This window comes from Aythya marila (assembly GCF_965140915.1).
Source record: "Aythya marila genome assembly, chromosome: 24".
NCBI lineage: Eukaryota > Metazoa > Chordata > Aves > Anseriformes > Anatidae > Aythya > Aythya marila.
This window is the reverse complement of record NC_139065.1, coordinates 3393498-3419141: the sequence shown is the minus strand read 5'-3', so window position 1 is coordinate 3419141 and position 25644 is coordinate 3393498. Positions and strand designations below refer to the sequence as shown.

General features: G+C 56.9%; 1 protein-coding gene across 8 annotated transcripts in view; it reads right to left on the bottom strand.

Annotated features, from left to right (window-relative positions):
* FOXP4 (forkhead box P4) overlaps nt 1–5112 on the bottom strand; it is a 61655-nt gene extending 56543 nt beyond the window's left edge. For 7 of the 8 annotated variants that reach the window (XM_082778454.1, XM_082778459.1, XM_082778460.1 and 4 more), the window contains exon 1: nt 4996–5112. The gene's annotated coding sequence lies outside the window, so the exon portion shown is untranslated. Of the gene's footprint in view, nt 1–3637; nt 3779–4995 lie in introns of those variants that run through there. The other variant, XM_082778456.1, reaches the window with a different exon arrangement.
* Nucleotides 5113–25644: the final 20532 nt, after the last annotated feature.

Here is a 25644-nt window from a genome sequence, read left to right as displayed (position 1 = left end):
TCCCACTCTGTCCCCGTGCTGCCTGGCAGTGGGGCCGAGCTGCCAGCCAGGAATCCCCAGCGGGCAAGGGTATTTTTTTTTTTTCTGGAAAAATCAAAATACAGCGAGGGGAGGCGACGTCGAAGGGCAGAGGCAGGCAGCACTTCTCTCAGGTGCGCCAGGGTGCCCAGAAGCCGCACGTTGTCGTGTTTTTACATCTCCTGAGACGCACGGGTGGCTTTCCGAGTGCTTTTAGGGCTTTATTCCCCGCGTTTTTCCTCTCCCTCTCTGGGTATCACCACGCTCGCCCCTCCAAGGGGCAGATGCCAGCAGCTCCCCCCCGGAGGGGGGGGGCACAGCCGAGCCCCCGGCTTCAAGGTGCCCTCCTGCGAGCGGCTGCGCCGGAGGAGATGGAAATGAAAGCGGACAGGGCAGGAAATTTCACGTTTCCACTTCCAGAAACGGCAGGTGACAGCGGCGCAGCGGCAAGCAGAAGGAAGGGGGGGGGGGGAAAGGGGAAATCGCCCCCGGCCCCCAGGGCTGGGAGCTGTCGGGAGGCAGCGGGGAGCATCCCCCGGAGCCCCCGCACCACCCGCGGCCGGGGCTCAGCACTTCGGAAACACCACGGCCAAGGGGGGCAAACAGCCCCTGCCACGAATAAAAAGGATTTCCCGAACCCTTCCAGCCGCCAAAGCCCGCTCTGCGGTGGGAAACGAGGTGCCAAAAGATAGAGCCGTGCCTTCCTTTTAAATGAACCGTGGGGGGGGTGAAAGAAAGGAGGGGGGCTCGGTGCTGTCCTGCCTTTCTTGGGGAAGAAGAATGGGACGCGTCCCCGCGTGGGGCTCGCCCCCCACATTGCCACCACAAAAGCGAAGCCGGCCCCGCACCTCCAGCCCCTCTGCCCCCCGCGGGACGGCCGAGAAGGAGCCGAGGAGGTGGAGGGAGGGAGGGGGGGGGGGGAAGAGGAATAAAATAATGAAAAAAAAAAAAAAAAAAAGCAGAGAAAAAAAAAAAACACAACTCAAAGCCGGAGCCTCGCCGCCCCCCTCCCCAGCCCCACTGCGCGACACAAACAGCCTCAAAGCGTCCCCCTCTCCGGCGGCAGAAAAGAAAAGCTGCCGGGCTCTCCGGGCAGCAACTTCACAAGTGAGTGCACTCGCATTCCTGCCGGGTTATGAGGAGGGAGAAGAAGGGGCACGGGCCCGCAGCGGGGATTTCGGCGGCGCTGGGTTTTACGGGGTGCGCTCCTTGCCCAAACCCTCTCCGGCCGTGGCACCAGGACGTGTCCTCGGAGGGCAGGGAGGGGAGCGGGGCTGCTGATGTTCCCCCCCTCTGCACGCTCTCAGCCCCCCTCCTCGCCTCCCCCCGCCCCCAAACCACAACTTTTCAGCCCTTTTCATCCCATTTCTACACCGGTTTTCTCAGCTTTCTGCCCCCCTCCCCAAAGCAAACCTGCCCCAAAAGGCGCCCGGGTGCTTCCCAGAGCATCCTCCTCACCCGGCCCCTTCCCCACGGGGGGCAACCAAGGCTCCCCCCCCCGGGGCCCAGGACCCTGCAGCACCTTCCTGGGGCCGAGGGGGAGAATTTCCCACTTTTTCCCCAAAAACCAAGCCCGAGTTTGGGCTCTGCACCAGGTCACAGCAGCGTTTGCTTCTCCCAGCGATGCTCAGCCCCCTGCTTCGGGCTCAAATGGACTTGGAGGGGGGGGACCCCAACAACAACAACAACAAAAAAAAACCAACAACTAATAAATTCTAATAATTTTTTTTAAAAAAGCAGCATCTCCGAGCCGGGATGATTCCCAGCACTACTCCAAGTCCCGTCCCCCCCCCTGGCCCCCAGCCCCGCACCACAAAGGGCCAGGCAGGAGCCGGAGCCACCCCAGGGCTCCGCAGCCCTGACAAAAGCCTCGGCACACGAAATTTCCTCCCTGCTTTTCGTCACATTTCTCCCCCCAACGCATCCCCACCCCCCCCCCTCCTTTTGCAGTTCGATTTGAGCAACCTGAAGGGGGGAAAAAAAAAATAATTTTTAAAAAAGCAAAGAAAAAAAGGGGGGTAAATTTTACGATGCCGGTGATTTTTCCCTGTCCACCCACCCCCGGGGGCTCGTCGGGTTTTAAAAAGACCCGAAGAGGGGGTGGGAATTAAAAAAATAAATTCAGAGCTGGGTTTCGCAGCAGCCTGAGACTTTCACCGTGTTTAATTGACAAGCTGGGGAGGATGAAGGGGGACGAGGTCCCCAGGAACCCACAGCGACCAGGGGCGCGAGCCCCACGTTGTGATTTCCCCACCGAACGCCTGCTCCCAGCCCAACGCGGTGCTCGCGTAAAATTGCTTCGCACACAAGCAGAAATTTGTAAAAAGCAAATCCTCCTTCTGGTTCGGGTTAAGGAACAACCCGGGCTTTTTAATACAGAAACTAATAACGTTTTTATGGTGTGCCCCACAGCTTTACGACGCTCGCGGAAAAGCCAGGGCTTAACCCGGTGCTAAGTTGGGTCCGACCGTGGCAAGAGGCAACCTCGGGAGCCCGCGGCCGCCGAGTGGAGCCGGTGGAGCTGCCTAAATCCGAAAAGGGGTCCAGGGGAGGAATCCGGACCCAAATCCCTTTAGGACTACATTAAGAGGAGGAAAAACCCAGGGCAAGTTTTTCACAGCGTGCGCTTCGCCCGCTCCGAGCGAAGTTGAGCTTGCGGGCGGCCGCGATTTATTCCTGCTCTCCCCCACGCGGGTTTTCATTCGATTTAGAAAGCGCACGGGGGGAGAAGACAAGGCGACAGCCCTTCACTTTGCTTTTTTTTTTTTAAAAAAAATAAAAAATAAAAAGGGGGGGGGGGGGGGAAGAACAAAAAAAGAATCAATCCCAAATGGCCAAAGCAAACCCAATTACGCTCCACTTGTTCTCCCCTACACACACCTTCGGACCGCGCCTGCCAACTCGAACCAGATTTCCAACCACCGACAGAAATTATTCGGAGCGATCTGCTGCTAGCACGGCACTTTGTGGAGAGCCTTTCTTTTTTTTTTTTTTTTTTTTTTCCGGGGGGGAGAGGGAGAGAAGAGACAGAGCCGCGTTTGTTTCGGACACGGATGAGGGAGAGGGCTCGGGGAAGAATAGGAGCGAGCGAACTTTGCCGGGGCAGCATCGCGCCACCGAGCCGGGACCGCGCCGAGCCAGGCTGAGCCGAAACAGCCCCGGGGGAGAGGGGGGGCTCTCAGTGGGCTTTGAGGCTTCGCCACCCCCATTTTAATTTTTTAGGTTGTTCCCCAGCAATTTCCGACCCCCCAGAAGGCGACGGCTCCGTCCGCAACAACTCTTCGCCAAGGCGCCCCCGATCGCCGCCGTCACCACCCGCGGCAGGCACCCCCCCGAGCCCTCCCGCGGGCTGTGGGCATCACACCGCAGCCCCCAACCCCCCCTAAAACCTCACAGGACCCCCCCCTAAGCCAAACCACCCCATCTCCCACCCCAAACAAAGGCGCACCGAAGACTCCCAAACTTCTCAGCCGGGCGCACGGCGGGCACGGATTCGGGTCGGGGCGCGCGGCGGTGGCCCCCACCCCGGTGCCAAACCCGCGGCCGGTTCCTCCGGCTCCCTGCAACGGGGTTTGAATTTTTTGGCGGTGCCGGTGGGTTTTCTCCTCCTCTCCCTCACCTTGTGGGTTTTCTAGAGGGTTTCCCAGGGCGCCGGGCGATCTGGCTGCAGGTTGACGGCGGCGGCGGCTGCTGCTTTCCTCCCAGCAATTGGAAAAACTTGGGGCCGCTCGGCCGCCCGACTTAATTTATCTCGAGCGAGGAGCGGCGGCGGGGCTGGGGGGGGGCGAGTTGGAAAAGTGGGGTTGGGTGGGAGGAAGGGGGGGAAAAATAATAATAAAAAAAAAAAAAAATTAAAAAAAAAATAAAATAAAATACAAAAGAGCCCACCCCGAGCCCCCCGGCGAGCAGCTGGTGTTAAAGCAAAACTGCCAGCGGGGGAAGAAAGAAGGGGGAAAAAGGCGAAGCCCCAACAAAGGGAGCGCGGCGGAGGCTCGGCATGGCGGGGGCCGTGTGTCTGGGTGTCTGTCTGTGTCTGTCTGTCCCCCCCCCACCTCGGTGCTGGGACCCCCGGCCCGCCGGGGAGCGGCACCTCCGGAGCCCGGCTCGGCTCAGCCCAGCTCGCCCCGTGTGTGTGTGTGTCCCCCCCCCCCCCCCAACCCACCCCCCCCAAGCCCCAACCCGCCCCGAGGGGGCTGCCGGGGGCCGCCTTCCTCCTCCTCCTCCTCCTCCTCCTCCTCCTCCTCCTCTTCTTCCTCCTCCGGCCGGGGAACGCCTCGAGGGGGGGGGCAGCGGAGACCCCCGAGCCCCCCCCCCCCCCCATCACCACCACCAAGAGAGGGGCGCAATGGGGACCCCCCCACACCCCACCGGGATCCCCCCCACCCCCTTCGGGACCCCCCCCTCCTCATTAAGCTCCCTTCCTAATTAATGTCGTCCCCCCCACCCCCAATTCAGCCCCCCCCCCCCCCGCTGCCTTTGTCCCGGCTCCGCAGCAAACTTCCGAGGAGGGGGGGGAATAAGGGGAAAAAAAAGGGGAAAGGGGGGAAAAATGGGGAGAAAAGGGGGTAAAGGGGGGGTGAAGGGGGAAAAGAGGGGGTAAAAGGGGGGAATGGGGGGAGAAAAGGGGAAAAGGGGGGGGAAAAGGGGGGGTGGAGGGGGGGGAAGAGGGGAAAAATGGGGGGAAAGAGGGGAAAAGAGAGAGGGAGAATGGGGGGAGAAGGGGAAAAAGGGGGAAAAGTGGGGGGAAATGGGAGGAAAGGGGGGGGATAAGGGGGAAAAAAAAGGGGGAAATTGGGGAAAAAAGAGGGAAAATGGGGAAAAAAAAAGGAAAAGGGGGGAAAAAGGGAAAAAGGGGAGAAAAAAAAAGGGGAAAAGGGGAAAAAAAGGGGGAAAGGGGGGGTCCTGTCGAAGCTCCCCGATGGGGGGGGGCGGCACCGGGACCCCCCCCCACCAAAGCCCCGCTCCGCTCTCACCCACCTGGTAGCGCGGGGGCCGCGGCGGGCATGCGGCCGCCTCCTCTTCCTCCCCTTCCTCCCCTTCCTCCTCCTCCTCCTCCTCCTCCTCCTCCTTCCTCCCCCCCAAAGTTGGACGGGGCGCGCCTCTAGGACGGCCGCTGCATGGCACGAGGAGGCGGCTGCTGCTGTTAAACGAGTCGCGGGAAGGGGGGGGGGGGGGAGACCGGCACCGGCGCCCTCTTGGCGCTTCCCCCCCCCCTTGTAATTTTTTTGGGACCCCCCCCCCCTCCACGGGACCCCCGAAGGCTGTGGGGAGGCTGCGGGGCCGGGCAGGGCTCCGGGGGCCGCCCCTGTCCCGGTTGGGCTCGGCTCGGCGCGGGCGCGGTGGAGCGGGGCGGGAGGCGGCCGCCCTACCATAGTTCCTCTAAAGCAGGTGCAGCCGCTTTCCTTGCCCCCCCCCCGCCTCCTCTTGGGCCCGAGGAAGAGGAGGAGGAAGGCTACGGAGAGAGGGGGGGTGGCCCCGTGCTGTCCCCGTGGCCCCACAGCCGCCCGCTTGGTCGGTGGTGTGAGGGGTGCGGTGGGTTCGCCGCCACCGCCACCCCCCAAGTGGGGCTTGCTGCCCCCCCTCTGTGTGTTCCCCGTGGTCCTAATTAGCGCCAGCGCTAATTGTGGGATTCCCCAAGCCCAGGAGGAACGTATGGGCTGGGGGGTGCACGGGGAAACTGAGGCACGGGGGACGGGGTGGTTGTGGGGTGAAGCGCTGCCGGGGGGAGCGGAGGTGGTGTGGGGTCGCTGAGCCCATTTTACAGATGGGAAAGGTGAGGCCCTGAGCCAGCAGCCCCCCAAACCCCGCTCCATCACACCCCACAGCCGCATCCAGCCAGGCAATGAGGGTCCCCAGGGCCTGAACCGGGGCGCTGAACCCAAACTGGCACCCGGCTGCTGACCCCACACGTCTGGATTTGGCACCCAACCTCCATACAGCTGCTGGACCCCAAACATTGCCCGGCCGCAAGACCCCAAATCCTTCCCCACACCCCAAAAACACCCTCCATTGGGTGCCAGGGCTGACCCCGAGCAGGGCAGGGGGACGCGGTGATGTGCCCGGCCGGGTGCTGTCCCCACCAGGCCCATGGGGCGGGCACAACCTCGCATGGACGCGGCAAAAGGAAGATTTTTGGGAAGTCCCATGGGCACTTTGTTTCACTAGCACCAATTCCATGTTCTTTTTTTCACTTCTAAAGCAGCTTTTTAGACATTTCTGGGGTTTGGGCAGATGAAATAGCTTTAAAAAGTGAACTTGGGATGAAAAGTGGTTTAATACACCCAGATTATTTTATTCTTTACCATTTCATTTTATTTTTTATTTTTTTTTAGTTATTCTTGAATGAAAATTCCCCTACACCTGGAATTTCCACGTGGCAGAAAAGCCCCCTCCCGCCAGCCTCAAGCTCTGGTGCCCCCAGCAAACATCCCGGTGACCCCATTAGTGGCATCCCCCCAAAAATCTTTCCAGGGGGGGCAAAGAGATCGTGGTGAGGGCAGGGTGGTGCTGAGCCTCCAGCCCTTCTCCCACCTCCTCTGGAGGCCTGGGATTTCCCGGAGGGCTCCCCTCGGCCGTGTGTTTGCTGCGCACCCGCTTCTGCACAGCCTTCCCCTCCAAGGGGCTGGCTTTCTTGGAAGGGGCCCCCCGGGACGGGGTTCTCTGAAATGCCATGCCCCGACCCCGCTGTGGTGAGGGGAGGGCTTCGTTTCCTGCTGGCAAACTTTTCTTTGGTGCAGGACGGCCTCCCCCGTTCCCTCATGGTGAAAAACCCCAAGCAGCCTTCTCCCTGCTCCCAGGTTTCGGCACCGTGTGCCCCCTCATGGGGTTTCCTGCGAGGCTCAGTCCCCTGTGCTGTGTCCCCGCAGCTCCACACCCCAAAAACACCCCCAGGCCACCCGCAGCCACGCAGCCTCTCTGTAGCTCTTTGCTCCAAGGGGAAATTTTCCCAAAAGTGGTGGAAAAGGGCAGTTCTGTGCTCATCACAGCAAGCGATTCCCATGCACGGTGCGCTTGGAAGGATGCTGGTGCCCCCCCCTTGATTTGGGGTGCAGGGGATGAGCACAGCCTGGCGCACGGTGCTTGGGCAGAGGGTTTGCTCCGGGGGTGGCCGTGACCCACAGAGGCACCACAAGTCATTGCCTGCCCCCGGCTTCACTAAGAGCCAATTTTCCCGAGGTGTTTTTGTGGGTTCACGGAGCTTTGTTTCACCCCCCCGGGTACGTGAAGGCTGTTTTCCCGCTTCCTCCCCAGGTTTGTAGCCTACGAGAGCCCCAGCGTTCTGCCTTTTCGAGCTTTTCGCCCCAATATCAGGCTGCGAGCACCAGGCTGTTTTTTTTCAATCCCGAACTGGCACTCTTCGGAGTGAAAAATAGCTTTGCTTTGAGTGAAGAGCCTCGTCAAACCCGCGCCTGCCCTCTTTTCTCAACATAAGAATAGCCCCTTTGAAGACATCAAATAGCATCCGAGTGGGAAGGATTTGCACAAAAAGACATGGGCAGACTTCCACCGAGGGGAGTTTGTGAATTGAGCGTGGCCCAAAGATCCCTCTTTGTTCGTCTGTGTCAGCCAGGAAGAAAATATTAGGAACGGGACCTGGGTGAGGTCCCAAAGCGGGGCTCGCCACGGCACCTTGCGGGCTCCGATCCTGCTCCCAGGGGCTGCCTCGCTCCTGCCCCAGCTGGAAACCTCATTTCTGGGGGGACTTTGGGGCTGCTGCAGGCAAGGGATGTTCCTGGGATGGCAGGAGAGACCGTAGATGCTCGTGCTACAGTGCTGAAGTCCCAAGAGAGGGGAAAAATAAAAGGAAGGGAAAAAAGTTCCTTTATTCTGCAGCAGGAGAAGCTTTCGGCGTGCATCGTCTCCAAAAAGATGTGACGGAGGTGGCAGGATTTATCGCCCTGGGATCAGACATTGTGCTTAGTGCCTGGTTATAAAGCACGGAGACATGCGACGGGAGGACAGTTTGTGTCACTCGAGTGGGGGGGGTCCCACGTGGCAGGGGGCTTCCCCTCCAGAATCGTACATCTCAGCTCCCCCCGGCAGGACACATCTCACTCTCTTACACCTCCACCGTTATTCCTCAAGTCCTTGGGATTCCCATATCTCTAGGATTTTTTTTTTTTTTTCTTTCTATTTATTTTTTTCTCATCCGCAAAGTGCCTGCTTCTCCACCCGGAACATTGGAAATCTTTAAAAAGTGAAAATCCCCACTCGGAGGTGTTTACCCGGAATGGAGGAATTCCCAGGTTGCCGTAAGCTTGGCAGAAAGCTGCAAACTTCCATGGAAAAGGTCGCTTCGGGTCTGCTCTAATCCCACTGATGGCTCCGAACCGGGCAGCAGCCTCATCCTGCCAGGAAAGTCCGAGCTGGCCCCAAAACCCTTTTCCACAGGTTACGGGTTCACCATTGCTGGCAAATTGATGGAGGAGAGCACGAGAGCTAAAGCTCGTTTTGTCTTCTGTCTCTTCTTACATCGTGAGAGTGACTTAAAAAAGAAAACCTGAGTTTTCCAAAGATGCGCGTTTGAAAATCAATGAGTGGCCAAAAATGTGAACGCCACCCCTGAACCTTCCGCTTCCTACCTCTCTCCCTCCTTCGGTCAAGGCAAAATAAAGAAAAATAGGACGGAAAGAAGGGAAAGGAAAATCGGGAATGGGAAAACAGGGAGAACAAGGGAAAAGTGTTCATGTTTTGGGGAGGGAGCTGTGCATTCACACAGCTTAGCCCCAAATTCCCATTCCAAGGCGGAAAACTCAAGAACAGAAAAGCTGTTTTTCCACCCAAAATGTGCCAGCCGTTTCCATGCCCATCGCCTCCCCTTGGGGACCGGGGCCGGATCTGAGCCACGCTCCCTGCCCTGCACGGGGCTCACCTGGGCAGCTCCCGCACCCCTCTGCCAGCACCGAGGGATGCTCAGCACGGGGAGCAGGGGCAGGATCCGTGCCGGGGGGCAAGCGGGGAGCCCCGGGTGCTGCCGGGGGGGCCGGGGGAAGCCGGCTTCGCCTGGACGTGCTGGCGGGCCCGTGGCCGCCGCCGCTCTTGGACCCCGCGCACATGTTGCGTAAGGCAAAGAAATGATGCACCGAGTTACTGTAAGTGATGAGAGGCTCCTGGCTGCCTTTTAAAGTGACAGGCTGCCGGGTGCACCGCAGGCAGCACAGCTCTCTCTGCCCCCTCCGGTGTCCCCCCCCCCCCCTCCCCGGCAGCCCCGATGCCAAAAAGCCCCTCGGTATTCCCCGAGCGAGCAGCACCTGGGGATGGGATGGGGACGGCGCGAAACTCGTGGCCCTGCTCTGAACTGCAAGGAAACAGGGGAATATTGCAGGGGGTGCAGCGTCCTTAGCTTTGGGGCTTGGCTGGGGGTTGCAGCCCCTCTGGCTTGCAGCCGTGCCGTGCCTCAGTTTCCCCTTCTTGCACAGAAGGAGGAGGTCGGGCAGCTGGGCTCGGCTGGGGTTCGCTGAGCCGAAGCTTCTGGTTAAAGGAGAGAGCACGGAGGTGAAAACGCCAGCGCCTGGCTGTGCTGCTCCCACACACGGAGCAAAGGATGTGGCGTGGGGGGTCTCCACAAAGGGACCAATTTTCCTCCGTGCCTGCGAAGCCTCAGCACAGGAGAGGGAGGAGGCTGCGAGGCGAGGGGATGGATGTTGTACAGCGTGCCAGCGGCGATGTGGGCACCACGGCACCCCAAAAGGGCCAGACCCCATGTGCCATGCCGTGCTTCTGGCACCCAGACACACAGGACGCCTGGCTTCTCTCTCCCCACCAGCACGCGCGCTGCTTTTATTTATTTTTTTTCCCTTTCCCCTCTTCCTTTTTTTTTTTTTTTTTTCATTTATCTGCTTTTCAAATAACGTTACTCATCCAGAGCGGGACGTCTGCGCTCACCACTCCCGGTGTTTGTCTGCATTGTTTCCTTAGGGGAGATGCTCACCCGCACGCGGTGACTACTTGTCTGAGCCGTCACGGTGCCGAGCGGCGGGGATTACTCATGGTGTAAGGTTTAAGAAAGGGGGGGGGTGGGGGGAGAGAGAGAGAGGCCAGACTTGGCCCTTTGTCTGCAGTTGTTCATTTCTCGCTCTTTGATATATTTTTCCCCTCCTCTCTTTCTTCCTCTGCCAATGCTCTCCGTCCTGGCTCCCCGAGCTCCCTCCTCCTCCTCGCGCTCACACCGGAGCTCCGGGCCAAATCCCCGCAGGGTGCCCGCCAGCCTCCGCTGCGCCGCCGCACCGGCACGGGGGGGTCCCCGTCCCCTTGTGCCCCCCCCGGCAGAGCCAAGCCCTCCCCATGGGCCTCCCTCTGCAGCCACCTCTGCAAGTTGCCCATTTCCACAAGTTCTTGGCCCAACTTTCCCGATGGCCCCACGTGGCACCTGCCCACCGTGGTGCTGCCAGAGCCGGTGCGCCAAACCTCAGCCAACGGTGGGTGCAGCAGCAAGGAAACTGGGGGAAAACAGAGGGAAAGAGGGAAAAAAAAGATCTTGGCATCACTTCAGGCTCCAGCAGGACTCCCTGTGCTCTGCTGAAGGCAATATACCCGTTCCCACCTCTGCAGTGCCAGGGCACAATCCTCGGATTTCGGCACGTGCTTGGGAAGGCGCAGCAGGAAAGCATTGGGGACGCGCTCCTTCCCTTTCTCCACGCGAACCCGCGGCAGATCGATGAATATTTTAACAAAGAAATATTTCATTAAAAGAGTTGATTGCTTAATGAACTGTCCCTGTGAGCCATCAAAATGCAATGTTGCTTTTTTTTTTTTTTTTTTTTTTTTTTTTTCCTCCCCTTAACGAAGGCGAAGATTCATATCACGAAGAACTGGCTTATCGCATTACCGTAATAGCCTGAGTAGACCAAGCCCACGGAGCGGCGTGGGGTGGCCGGGGGCTGCCTCGAGTGGGTGCCAGGCACGTGGCAGGACCAGGCCGGGGGAATAACAGCAGTGGGGACAGGGCTGTGTGCCTTGGGGCTGCCAATACTGGAAGGGAAAGAAAATTATGTGATTTTTTTTTTTTTTTCCTGCTCAAGAACTTTGTTATAAGGGGATGGTGTCTGGTTAAAAAAAGACATTAAAAACTGGTTCTGATGTATTTCCCGGATTTGCACCGGTGCCCAAGCCTCATTTACCTGGTTAAAATAGAATTATTAAGTGATTAAAGCAGAAAGGAACCCCAAAATTGAATCGGCTCTCTCCTGGTGATGTTGCTCATTTGCTTTTGTGCCACGAGGTGCCCGCTCCTCCGGCCCTGCCAGGGTGAGGACGGGAGCGGAGGGCATCATCCTCCTTTTTCATTCCTTGGGGAAGTTTCCTTTTTGTCACTTTTTGAAAGTTTGTTAGTGGCAATATTCCTGTTCGGCTCAGGTTTTGTGGCAGCTCCGCTGAGGACAAGAGGTGCCAGGGCTGCACAGGGAGAGGGGTGCTCAGTCCTTCAGGAGGGAAATGAACAATAACCTGCCAAGAAACAAATGATTTTCCATCAGTTGGAGCGAGGCCTCTTCTTGTCTTCTTGCAAAATTAAGTTTTGCTGATTGGGGATGACTTTAGTACCTGGGGAGGATGTTAGCGGTGCGGCTGGGGAAGGAGAGGCGGGGTGGTGCAGCAGCTGGTGCTGCATGGAAAGGTGGCTTTGGAGGCTCAGGAGGTCAGGATCTGACCCATGCAATGCTCCAAGCAGAGGAGGAGGGCTTGGAATTTGTGGGACCAGGGCTGGGCAGAGCTGGTCCTGCAGGAGCAGCTGGGGAGGTCACTGGCAGCACCTCGAGCAACCGCACAAACCCGATCTGAAGGAGACCGAACTTAGAGAGCGAGGGGAAAACACACATCATGTCCTGCAAGGAGCCCCTCCTAACTACTGTCTGCCCTTTGGAAAACTTCCCTGGCAAAGCTGCCTTTCGGCGAGCCTAACCCCAAGCTTTCGCATTTATTTACTTATTTGTAAATGTTTCTCGATGCTTCCGAGTCTGGCACGCATCTGCGCTGATTTTTCTGCGGAAAGGAGCTGCCGAGCGCGTCGCCTGTGCAATCCCTTCCCAGGGAAACGGGCAGGGATTAGATCATCAGATGGCGATTGTGAAAGCTCCGTGAGTATTTACTGTAAGAGGGCTTTGATTCAGCAAGGCGGGTGTTTGAGTGCTAAGTCAATGGGACGGGAGCATGTGCTCCTGTGCTGGGCTGAATCAGAGCTGGACACCTCGCTTTTCCCACAGCCTTTGGCTCCCTGCTCTCTCGAGACGTACGCTGACATCCCTGTCCTGCAGCAACGGGTCTGGAGGAGGCAAAGATTGAGCAGGAAAACATCAGGTCCGCACTGGGTTCTTTTCTTTTTCTTCCAAAAACCCACGGCAAGCCTGCAGGAAGTGCAGAAGTGGTGAAATCTGGATTTTTAGCAGCGCACAGCTGGGCGTACCGCGTAAACACACAGATGTTTTGCTCCGTGCACTTTTTGGCCACTCTGTTTACAACTTTACTTGGGACCACAGAAACTGGGGTTTCCTACTGAAAAGCCTTTTCCTGTTCTTTCATGACCTTTGCTCAGCAATGACCCAATTTCACTCCAAATGTGGCATATACGATTCCTTAGGTGAGAGGAGAACCGGCATGCAAAATTGGGCCGCTTTTCTTTAAAAATGCTGCCAATTGCTCACAGCTTTTTGTTTGTTGGGAAGACTGGGTTCTGCTCCGAATGCCACTCATGGCAGAGGGGGTGGCTGACTTGAGCAATGAGTTAATCTTCCCAGGAAACCACCCGCAACCGCTTCTTGTGCTCAAGGACTCGCTGCCTTTTGGCCAGGACCTTTCTCCCCCAAAGGGCTTGGGTGGATGCAATGCCCGGGGATGGCACGGTGGCCTTGATGGCTGCACAGTCCCAAGGGCTCAAGACTGAGTGCAAGGACCACGCAGGGACAGAGGAACTTGAAGCCAGGCTGCAGCGTTGTGCCCATGCCGTACGTTGTGCGTAATGCCCACTGGTCCACCTGCACAGGCTGTGGTTTGGCCAGGAAGGCTCCGGTTTGCCCCAAGGAAGATACAAGGGGGAAACAAGAAAGCACCGTGGAGGATGAAAGACCCGATACCCTGACCTAATTCAGAGCCTAATCCACAGCCTGCCCTAATCGGGGGGATCTGAATCTTAAAGTCTGATCCCCCCCAAGCGAGGCAAATGGTAAAAAGCAGCGGGACTTGGGCGATGCGAGCCAGCTGCTGCATGTCCACTGAGGATCCCAGAGGGCTCCCAGGGACAGATCCCAATAAAAGGGGAGCGATGACCAGTGGGGGACATCACCACAACCACGACCTCTCCTGGTCCCTTGGCTTGGGAAGGGAACATGGCCTTGGTGCCCCGGCACGGCGAGAGGCACAGAACTGCATTTTTGGAGCCTCTTGGGATGGGACAGGAGGGAAGATGCTACGAAAGAGCAGCAGAGCCACGGACCCCGTGATAAAACCCTGCGGGAGCTGCGGGGTGGGCAAAGCCGGCGATCAACCGGCTAAAAACCAAGCGAGAAGCAGAGCCAGCTCCCGCCTGCACCGCGGTCGCGCCGCCGCGTCGCAAATGCGCAAATTATGCAGCCATTTCACGGGACACTTAGGAGTCAATTTGCAACGCGGCTCAGGGGGGAAATTGGGCACATAATTCCCCCGCGCCATAACCGGGAGCAGCCCGCTTCGTTTAACTCCGAGCCTGCCCCTTGTTAGCGCTTGCCGAGGGGAGGACGCTGCGGGCACCATGGGGCCGCGTGTCCCCGTCCCGGGGGGGCTCCGCTCGCGGGGCCGGGGGCGCAGCGCTCGCACCCCCCGTGCACACGCGCCGCCGGATCCGGCAGCCCGGAGCACAGTGGCAGCAGGCTGTTCTCATTACAGCCCAATGAGGCTGTTTACTCACCCAGCTGGAGACAGTTAGAGAGTGATAAATAATGAAAGAGAAAACATGATTTTCCCCTCTGTGGTTTCTATTTGTGTAACCATATGTCACAGCTCAATACGGCAGCATTTTTTTCTGCTTTATTCAGGAAAGAGTTGATTTTTTCCACAGAGTGGCTATTTTTTTTCCCTCTTTTTTTTTTTTTTCTTCTTTTTTTCTTTTTTTTTTTTTCTTCTGGTGCAGTGACAAAAGTATTTCTGTTTGTTTTCCCGTGAAACTCACTCATATGCCGTCTCCTTAAAGTCTGGCTCGTCCCGGTAACTGCGAGGGCTCGATAGCGCTGTTCTCAGCTTCTTTTCAAATACCTGTCATGTGGCTGCGGGGAGAAGAACCAGCTGAAAACGGAGCAGGGGAGGAACACCACTGCAGGGTAGGGACCGCTTCGCTCTGAGGCTGCAACAACTTTGTGCCGGAGGATGAAACACGGTGGAGTTTTCCCTGGCGGTGAGCGGGGAGGGTTAGGTGGGCGATAACATCGCTCCGGTGACATTTTTGCCAACAACGCTTTCCGACTGCTTTGCGAGGGCGGTAGGGCATCGTTCCTGCTCTTGTGCAAGCAGGGAAACTGAGGCACGGCGTGCTGCAGGGATTTGCTCCGGGTGCAGCCCTAGAGCCGAGCCAACCTGCTGAAATTTGGCCACGCCGAGCTCCCCGGTGTCTGCAGGGCTCTGTCCCGGAGCGTCTGGAGCCCTGCTCCACGCGGCGAGCCCAGCCCCGTGTGCCCTGGGGAGGGCAGGTCCCTGCAAGGTCGCACCCGTTGCCTGTGGGGAACCGCGGATCTTCCTCCTGCAATTATCCCCCTGGCTTCCCCCAGCGCCCAATCTTGGCTGCCGGCGCCTCTTCCCCTGCCATGCCCCCGGAGCCTGAGGTCTGTTTTTTGGAGGTCTTGGCACGCTCTGCTGCCGAGCTTCCCTCTCGGCCAGGGGCATACAACGTACTTTCTGCCTTAGCAAGTTCTCCAGCTTCATAACAGCCTCTTCCCGCAAGATACGGCGTTTTGGGAGGGCAATTATCCCAGTGACCTCATCCATGTCTGCAGCATGAGGTCACCGACGTGCAGGGAGGTGCGCACCTACCCCGCGCCGAGCGGGGCGCGCCACGAGCTGGGCTCATCCCAATCCCACCTCTGGGCTCCCTCCGGATCCCAATCCTGTTGCCGAGGAAACAGGCAATTAATTGTGGCATAACTCCCCGAGGCCAAATCAGATACCCGAGTGTAGATAGGAAGAGATAGGAAGGGTGCAAGGGCCCAAACAGCGCGGATTACCGATATTCCTGCCTGGTGTGGGCTTTGGGAGAGATGTGCCGGGGCTGAATGTGTGCATTTGTCCTAAAATAGACCTCCTGAAAGGAGACCCACAGGCCCACCATGCCTCCAGGTCCTGGTCCTTGGTGCGTAATCACTGCGATACCTAACCTCTACAGCCAGAAGCCCAAAGCCTTGGCTGCGTTTGACTTAGCTCAATTAAATTTAGAGGGCACACCTCCTCGTATGGCTGATCACTTTTTTAACGTATGAAAACTATTCATCTGGGGGTTCGTGTAATCATTCCCACGTGCCTGGAAGGGAGGAGATCACCCCGTGCCCCTCACACACAAGTGTGTTACACAGGCGTTTGCACAGCGCCTCGCTGGTTCCTCCGTTGGGCACTCGTGGCTTCCCTCGTGGTACCCAGCAGCACGTTTGGCATTTCATCACCTGGGTTTGAGCAAGTCTGGAGTTTCATCAGCTGCACCACCTCTTCTGGTTCTCAGAGGTGAGGTCCCATCATTGGGGAGTGAGCTGGGAAAACACCGTCCTCAGAAATGTGCTCACGTCCACATCCACCCAGGAGCTGGAGAGCGAGCCGCGACCTGAAACTGCTGCTACTGAGAGCGAAGCCACCACGTCTCCAGCAAAAACATCCCAGCTCTGAGCCACACTCCGAGTGCCTTAACACTTTCAGCATCGATGGAGTTGTCCTTTTTTAAAGCAATTTAATGGAGTAAAATCAGTATCTTCTTGCTCCCGGTCACAGCGAGCTCCCCCTGTATGACTTGAGCTGGAGCTGAGGGGAAGACGGGTCCCGCTGGCTGCCCTATCATTTTTTACAGGCTCCCACCAGCAGCCCAAACGCACTCCCCTCACCCCCAGGTCCTGCTCCTCTCCCCACCAGCACCAAAAAAATGAGGGCTGGGGATTTGTTGCAGGTTAATTGAGGTTATTTCTTATTAAAGCCCGTTGCCTCAGCAAACCCAACCTTTGCAGCACGGCACCAGTGGTTTCACCGTGCTGCGTTGGCCCCCTTTGCGCTCAGCAGAGGTATGTGGATGCTTCCCTGCTCACCTCTCCCTCCTGCAGCCCCACGTTGCTGTCCTGGCAGATGTGATGTGGACCTTTACCTTGCCACGATGCCCAGACAGGTCCTTGCTGTTCAAAGCTTGTGCACACCTTGCAGGAAACCCTCTTAGCCATCACCACACCGCTGCCGTGAGCGCAGCCTGCCCCGTGCCCCCGTTGCTTGGAGGCAGACCTGTAAAAAAACCAACCAAACAAACAAAAAAACAAATTCTCTTGCCCTTGTGTTGAATACCAGGACTGAAGCCATCCTGGAGACCACCAAGGTGGCATCTGGAGGGAGGCTGCAGCCTCTGGAGAAGACGCCCATCAGCTGGGAACCGCGTCTGCATGGGAATACCGAAATGCTTCCTCTGGGTAACGTCACTGCCCGCAAGCTCGCGGCTCCGGGCTCGCAACCCCCGTGTGCCAGGAAACACAAAGGGCTCTCCACGGCTTTTTCCACTCCTGGCTGTGCAAACACACGGCCTCTGCTCCTGCCAGCGGTGTCCGCCTCCGCGCCTCCCCTGCCTCCCTGGCCCCGGCACCGCCTGGGTTAACGGGAGGCGGTTGGATGGAAAAGGCCCTTTTTATTGTAACAGCAGATACGGAGAAGAAAAAGCGCTAGAATCATTTATCTGGCTCACAGTTTCGCTAATGCCCTCGGCTTTAGGCCAACGTGAGATATTATGAGGTAAATCGGCCAAGTCATGCTATACAAACATTTCAAAAAAGAAAGATATTTTCAGGCTCTTGAAGGAATTCAGCCCTCCCCCTCTGCCCCCGCGTCGGGTTACTGCAGACCTCAGCCGGGGCCGTAGCCCCCTTCACGTTGATCTGAGAATTAAAGAAAAAAAAAAAAACAAAAGGGGAAAACTTGGGCCAAAAGACAGCACTCGGGTTTGGCGTGGGGTTTGCTCCACGATGCCACCATGCTGGCAGCAGCCGGGCACTGCACGGAGCTCCCTGTGCATCCCCTCCGTCCTTGCCCAGTGCTCCACGGGCACCCCAGGAGTGAAGGGGAAGGGCAGGGCTGGGGGTGCCAGCAAGGGGGATTTCCTAAAAGGAAAACATGCTTCATGGTCCCACACAGATGGTTCTTTCCTCGTAACATCCCCAGATTTGCCCTACAAAGCCAGCCTCCCCAGGTGCACCACGCCACCAGACTGCCCCTCGGTGTCTCCATCGTGCCCTGGGTGCACGAGACCCTCCTGCACCTTTCACCCCAAACCCCAAAAGTGGAAATCTTCTTGGCAGGGTAGCAGGCACGGCTGGATTTCTGGGATAATAACGGATTTTAAGGTCAGAGGAACGATGTGTGTTCAATAATATATACGCTTTTTATTGCTTACAACATTTAAATCGATGTGTTTTGTTATTTATTAAAGCCCCATTGAAAATCTCTTTCCATTCTTGTTCCTGTGTCCTGAGCAGTTCGTTAAAATGCCCACCTTTCCTGTCATAAAACCCACGTAGGCAGGCTAATAAAATCCAACCATGTACAGTTAAAGTCCCCACACAGAGAATTAAAAAACCAACCCGCAGCCCGTCTGCCGAGTGCCCACGTAAAGCACAGAAAAAGCTTCGTGCCGTGGCACTGACACCCGGGTGCGGGATCAGAGCGCAGGGAGAGGTGACAAGGAGAGGTGACAAGTGCCTGAGAGGCTCGGGGCTGGCTCGGGTGGACCCAGCAGGGGACAAAGCCCTGGGGTCCACCCTGGTGAACCGGGGGCTCCTGGGGCACCCGCGGCCGCTCTCGGTCCCACCTCCCCACTTGGGATTGGGAAAGGGGCCTGAGGGTGGATGTGAGAAGCCGTCATCCCCTCTCCAACCCAGGGGGAAGGTCGTTGGAGGAGTTTCAGTTGGGCTTGGTTGGTTTTTATTGAGGAAACCCACCCGAACGCGGAGCCTGTTGCTCACAGCCAGGGAACGCGCTCGGTTTTCCAGCCTCCTGAAGGCAGAGGTGCTCGGGTCCGGGCCCTGCTTCCACCTGAGGCACAAACCCCCAGCTGATGAGCCCTGCCCCATGCTGCTGCCACAGCTACAAGTAGCCAGGTGAGAAGATTTCAGCATACAAACTTATTTCCCTTCTTCCCCTGCTGCACCTCAGAGGTTAGGGCGAGAAGGGCTCAGCCACGGTCACCAGCCCCCGGTGTCACACCAGGAGGGGAGAGCTGGTGGCACCCGGCACGGGGCTGGGAGACCCACCTGGAGAAAGCCCCATGCTCTCCTGGGGTCCTCCCTACCCCAAAGGTTATGGGGTGGCATAGTCAGGCAGGCAGCCCATGGGATGCACCTGTCCCTAAATGCTCACAGCCTCTGATCGATGGCGAGCTGGGCAAAATCAGGAGCATAAAGGAGCATTACCATAAAGGCATAACAGCAAAATGATGAAGGTGTCTGGGGTGATGGGTACGTCTCCCACCACCCCGGGCACCAGCAGCAGCACCCTGTCCCTGCCCACCCTTTGCTCTTGCTTTTGCCCAACCCCGCTGAGATGCCCGGAGCCTCGGTGCGTAGCCGGAGCATCCGGCGGCACGGCATCGGCACCGCAGCCCCCGTCCCCCCTCCGCCCGCTTCCTCCCCCCGGGGAGCCCCAGCGCTTTGCTGGAGGGCACGGAGTGAATCATCCAGTAACACAGAAATCTCGGAGTCCTCTTTAGACGTCCCAGGAGGAGGCAGATCTGAGGGAAGGCAGCGGAGAAGATGCCTGCAGCAATGTCAGTGCGAGAACAGCCGGGCTGACAGGATTCAGTGCGGGGATTAAGGTTGGGATCAGGGATGCAGGGAAAATGAAAAAAGACTCCGGCTTTCAGGCACGCCTCCGCTGTGTTTGTCTTCTTGTTTGCTCTGGAGGAGGACGGGCTCCCGTGGTACTCTGCTTTAAAAGGCCCTGGATCACCTTCCCAAAGGGGCCGGGGTTCACATCAGCACCGCATCCGGAGGTGTTGGCAGGGGAGCAAGGATGCGGAGGGCATGAAGGTACCAGGCGGGCATCTCTGCCCTGGCTGGCCCCAAAACCATCCCACCCATGGATGCACTGAGCAGCACTGAGCAGCTGCAGGGCCCTGAGGGCTGTCTGCCTTGTCCCAGGGTTTCCCAAATTTCCCTGTTCCACTTCCTGATGAAACTGCTCCCCCTTCAATCCTCCACAGCGTTTCTTGTCTGGGCACTGAAAGCACGGTGGCTGCCTTTCCCCATGCTCCAGCTCCTGCTAAAAGCAGGCCCACGGGTCATGGGAAGCTCACGGAGAGCAAGAGAGGAGGAGGAAAAGCCAAGCCAATTAGGCAGCTCACTTAGGTGTGAAGGGGACCCAGAAGTCCCAAGCTCCCGAAGAGAAGCCTGCCCCTCTGTTATTCGCTAACAAAGGCACAGAGCAGCCCTTGGTGATCCAGGCGAGAGAGGAGACAGCGAAAGGTGGGCACCAGGGAAAGCAGAATGTACCCAAAATCACATTTCCAACCCTGCTCCTGACCCAGACAGAGGCAGCGCTCTGCGCCCACCCTCTGCTCCGTTCAGCTTTCCCACTCCAAGCAAACCCGGACTCTCATCCCTCCGACCTATTTCTCCTCCTTGCCTTCCCTGCCTCTTTTCTCCCCACCAGCTTCCCCCAGTCCTTCCCCTGCCGGGGGCTCCTTGGCACAGCCATCCCCACACTCACACCTCGCTTGCACGCTGGTGGCCGCGCTCCTGGCTCGAGGACACCGAGCTGGGGTGACCCCGGAGCTGCTCACGAGGCCGCTGTGCTCACACAGCACTCTCCGACTCCTTGCTTTGAGGCTTTTTTTTTCCCTCCCCTTCCAGATACAAGAGACACCAAGTTTTTCCTTCGCATCCCTCTTTTTTCCCCCCTTCTTCCCTTCCTTTGATTCCATATCCACCCCTTGGTTTTCAAGGTTTTTTTTTCCCCATTCTTTCCTACCCCTCTCCTTTTTTTTTTTTATTTAAGTTTTTCTTTTAACTTTCAAGGTCAACACGGACAGACAATGCCACCAGTGCCTGTTTGATATGTGAGCGCTATTGGCGTCCATTGCCACGGTTTCCGTGGTAACACAGTAACCATTAATTTTCAATTAAAGTAGACAAAAAGCCCGATGACAGCTCCAGGTCTGCTGAAGATGTCAAGAATCCGTATTAATATACAGCAAGAGAGCATAATTGTGTGTCCATCTTCCCGAGCAACGAAAATGGAGGGATAATTACCAGCTAGAAAGCCACTCTGTAATTTTGTTCTTACTGTCACCACAACCCTACATATTAGCATAAATTAAAAGCAGGGTTTATTGTTACCAAAGTGCATTGATATTTCCAGCCTATTTTCTTCCTTTTAACTGTTTGTTGTTGACGAGTGACTCCTGGACACATGGAGGGTGAGCCCACAAGGAGCGATCGAGACGCCGGAGAGTGATGGATGGAGCCGCGCGATGCCACCCAGGTGGCAGCGAGGGGAAGGAGAGCGAAGACGGAGCACGGAGGGGGGAGGCAGAGAAATCCCAGGTCCTTTCGCAGCCACTTTCCAGCCCCGCATCCCCGAGGAGCTCCCGGTGCCCGCGCCGTCCGTCCCCGCTCGCCCATCACCGCCTCCGCCGGGGGACTCGCGCCCCTTCCAGCTCCCGCGCGCACGGTGACAGCCTCTGAATTCATGAATTTAAGTGAATGGAAAAAAAAAAGCGGGTTCCTTGTATCATATCCAGCGAAAGCTGTCCTTCAAAAGGAAATTTAGTGTAATTACCCTTAAGGGAGCGATCCTCACTCAGTCAGTCACAACACTGACCTGCTGCTAGGATCTGACAGGGAAATTACAGGCTGTGTACTCAACAAAAGGGGCTTCCTTCCTTCTTAGAGGGAAGATGAAATGCTGAGGTTTGAAAAGAAAAGTATTGGCTTCTGGGTTTTAAATCAGTATCTCGCTGAGGGCTTTCCTTTGCACAGGAACGAGGAGGGGAAGGACGGAGCCAGGGAGGGGAATGGGCGTTTTATGGGCTGGAAAAGGAACCGAGAAAACCCAAATCCCCACCGGGCGAGGAAGGTGGGACCTTGGGATCTGATTTTGTGATATGCAGCAGGGTGACGGGCATGGCAAAGAGCTCTGCTGCCAGCGAGCCTGGCACATCCCTGCCCATCTCCCATGGGAGCAGCAAAGTTGTCACCTCACCGTGACTGTCACCATTCAATGCAGAGCCCCAAAGGGCCCCCAAGACCTTGCCACTGCTCCACTTGGAGACAGGCTTAGAGAAGCCCCTTGGGTCCCCTCTTGTACACTAGGAGGGCCCAAATCCCTCCGAATCCACCAGTTCGCACTCAGGTGGTGAATTCCCAGAGGGCCGGAGGAGACGGTCGCAACACCTGTGATTAAAGGGGGGGGGGATTAGCCAGAATAAATTGATACGCAGAAAAACGCACAGATAGATTATTAAGCAATCAGTTTGTAAAGAGACGAGAGAGAACAGCAAAGGGAGGAGGTGGCTGGGCAGTGGAAATGATGAAAGCAGAGGATGGGACCACAGCCGGCTTCAGAAAAGCTGGTGCAGCCCTTGGTGCTCTCCTAAGCAAGTGGAGGCAGTGGTCTCGAGGTGAAATCTTCACCCTGCAGCAGCACAGGAGGGTGGGAAAGCCCACCAGGAGCTGCCAGCTCTTCACCACCAGTGTGAAAGGGCTGGGGAGGAGGGACTGCCCCCAGCCTGGGTTCATGGTTCAGGTGGTGGGAAGCGCGTCCACAAGAGCACCCTAGAGAAGGGAGGCAGGATTATCCCCAAAACATCTCAGTAAACAGAGGAACGACCTAAGGGGATGCACTCAGCCCAACAGCAAAATAATTATGGCAGCTGGTGAGCCAGGGGCACAACAAAAAGTGATCTGGGATGTCTCCATCTGATGGAGAGCTTGGCACAGACCCACGGGGTGTGGAGCAAAAGGGGCTGCAGTGGGGATGCCTGGCTGGTGCTCGTCCCGTGGTGCTCCTTGGGAAGGAGATCAGCAAAGCAGAGGGAGTTCAAAGAAGAGCAGAGAAACAACGATAAGAGGTTGGGAAAGCACAACCCACAAGGAGAGACTGGAGGAGCTGCGGTTGTTTAGTCTAGCCCGGAGAAGGCTAAGGAGGGCAGCCGATAACGGTGTAAGAGGTCGCTGCGAGGAGGACGGGATTGCTGCTCCCTGTGATCCCGGTGCAGGGACAGCCAAGTTTTGGGGCAGGGAAAAGTACAAGAGCACTGCAATGTGTAACCAAGGGAGATCATGGCCTGTTTTGTAAGGCACAGGAGAGCAGAGGACACTGCTGTGAGGGAGAGCTAGGGCAGCTCCTTGAGCATCCCCTGGGGCAGTGCTGGGAGGCGAGGGGGTGCATCAGCTCCATCCCCAGTGCCAGGCTCCCTCCAGCTTGTCCCAAATGTTAATATTCCTCCTAGGAGTACAGCAAATTCTTCCCCAACCAGCCTCGGGGTGCTCGATAGCCTTGTGATAGACCCAGCAGTAAGGATAAATGCATCAAAATTCACCAGCTTTGGCCAAATCAAAACTTCTCCAAAGCAGATCAGCTTGAGCAGCCTTCCGCAGCAGAAAGGAGGAAACAGGAGCAGGCCAACAGTGCCTTGGTTGTGCAGCTCAGAGATGGGGAGGCGCTTTCCAAAGGGATTTGTTTGGAGAACATTTAGTGCCTCTAACAATTACAAGTATGACAACAGTTTTAAAAGCTCAAAACAGGATCATCTGATTTTCTGTAAACAAAACACTCAGCTAAAGATCTGTTTTTTCTTCTAAATTCCATTTCACACTAATTTTTTAAAAAATGTAGTGTTTCTATTCTATTTGCAGCTTTTTATTTTTATCTTACATTCCTTGTTTTTTTTTTTTTTTTTAATTTATTTATTTTTTTATTTAACTGGGGCACTTGCACTGACTACGAACTGCTATTATACCTGCAAAAATACAGCAGGTAAGAGAAGACAGCCTGCATTCCCTTCAGGCTGTAAAGCATCAGACACAATTATCCTGCAGATTTTGGGTCCTACCTGCAGCTTCTGGGACTCGCTGCCCAAATCAAGAGTCACCTCGCAGACCTCAGAGCCAGCACCCTGTCCCCAAGGAGCATCAACACCATCACAAGGAGTGGGGAAACACAGCCCCTGCCCTGAGCCCCTTTTATCCAGGTGCCCTGGGTTGCCAGTGGTGGAGAATACGAGCACCGGCTGCACCTCAACCCCCTCTGGGCCAAATCAGCTGGTGTAATTGGTGCTACTCCCCTGGCACCAGTGATTTAAAGTAGTTGAGGGTTCAGCTCTCAGTGTGTGAGTTCCACCTGGTAGAGTTGGCTCTTCCTAGCCCAGTCCAGTCCAGTCCCATCCCTTCATCCCTTCCCATGTCCAGCAGATCTGTAGGATACTCTGATCCTGACCCCAGCACCTGCCCTGGAAATGGCAGAAGAAGCACTGAGTGGACCTGGAGGATCTATAAGTGCTGCCAGGATCCCTGAGGACGAGGGAGGATGCTATAAGCGATATTCACGTGCCCAGCTCAGCTGGTTGGGATGCTGCGTGTGCCCTGCCAGCTGAGGAAACAGGCCAAATCCTGCTTCTGGCTACACGAGGATAAATCTAGAGCAAGTCCCTTCTGAGAGCACCTCCTTTCTGGAGGCAGGCTGTTAAACATCCGCATTCGTTTAATTCAGGGAGGTGAAAACCATCATTTACCAGGGCAGGTCTGAGAGGGAAGGTGACAGAAGCAGCTCGCTGCCTGGAAAACCCCAGCTCTGCCGTCTGGGGTGCTCTGATGGGGGCTCCCCAGCCTCTGCCGTGCCCGAGGGGCTGTGCCATGGGGCCCATGGGTGCCGAGTGATGGTGCTTGGGTGCGTGTGCGGGTGCTCAGGTGCTCATCTGGGTGCTCGGGTGGCTTAATCTTGGGCTTTCTGGAGAGCTGTGACCAAAAGGCACCTCCCAGCCCCGTGTTGCTGCTGCTCGGGGGCGGTTCAGGTGCCCTCTGCTCTCCCTGTCCCATCCTGTCCCTGGGACCACCGCGGTCAGGATGCTTCAGCGTGTCACCCTCCAGACAACGTCACTCAAAACGCAGCCCCCTTCCCTCAGCCCCCTTCTGCTGCCTGCCGAGGGGCCGTTTCCAGCAGGAGAAGGCTTCGAGCTCTGCTGGCAGCGGGCTGAGCCCCCCTCCTGCCTGCCGGGCTTTGCGCATCCTTCTCCCTCCCCTCTCCTCATGCTGCCGGTTCCAACCCCGAGCCCTGTGCGTCGGGGAATCCCTGGCCAGGCGTTTATCCAGCCGGTGCCTGGCACGGCCAGCTCAGCCGGGACCTCGCACGCCTCTGCACGATGGGGAAACGAAGCCCCCGCGCCCCTCGCGTCCCCCCCCGGCTCCTGCAGCACCCAAGTTCACGCAGCCCGAGCTAGCAAAGGGTCAAAAAGCTCCTCGCTCTCCTTCCCCCCCCCCTCGATATAAATACCAGCCTACCAGTCGACACAGAGTACATACATCTTAAACAAACACTTGGCTGGGCTGTTTATCTCCACAGCCTTTAAACAAACTCTTTCAAAGGTTTCTGCTGATATGAGAGATTTACTGAAAACCATTCGCCCTTCTTAAAAGCCTCTCAGTTTATGCTGCTATGGGTGAAACGAATAGTGTTTTAGCCTGGAGTTTTCTGTCTTCTGACCGCATGTTTATCCTAGGGGCCACTGCTGGCTTTGATAGGAGAGCAGCACGGACACAAATCTTTACGAGGGAAAATATAAAATAAATCCAGGAACGCTGTGTGTGCGTGCGTGCGTGTGCAAGCGCGTGCGTGTGTGGCACGGGCTGGGGGGGGGGCTGAAGGAAAAGTTTTGTCCCCATGGGTGTCACACTCAGCACCTCCCCAGCCTCTGCGTGGCCGTCCCGCTGTTCCCTGGGGTTGTCCGTCCCCAAAATTGGTGGGGGTCTCCCTGAGATTAGGGATTTATGGCAGCTCTCAGCAGCACCCGCCACAGCTCAGCACCTCCCGGGCTCGCTGCCTCCCTGCTCGTTAAATCCCTGGCAAAAAGGGAGAGCCATCGGAGGTACTGCCAGAGAGTGTCCCTGGCATCTGCACGGCCCAAGGCACTGCCTTGCTCCTTTTTTGCAGCTTTCAGCCCCATTTCACAGGTGGGGAACCTGAGGCAAAGGGAAATAATGCCCTCAGGGATGCTTGGGAAGTAAATGGGAGGAACTGGACCTGAGTTTAAACACTGATGGCCCTGCCTCGAGTCAGGCTGACCTGCAGCATCCCTCTCTGACCTAAGAAGAAGAAATGGGTGAAGACAGACTGAAAGTGCTTTTGGAGGAGCCGTGCAAATTTGTGGCTGAAGGGAAAGGAGAGAAAACCTCTTTCCCCTGCCTGCAGACATGCAGCCCCTCCTGACCACCACCTGCAGCAGTT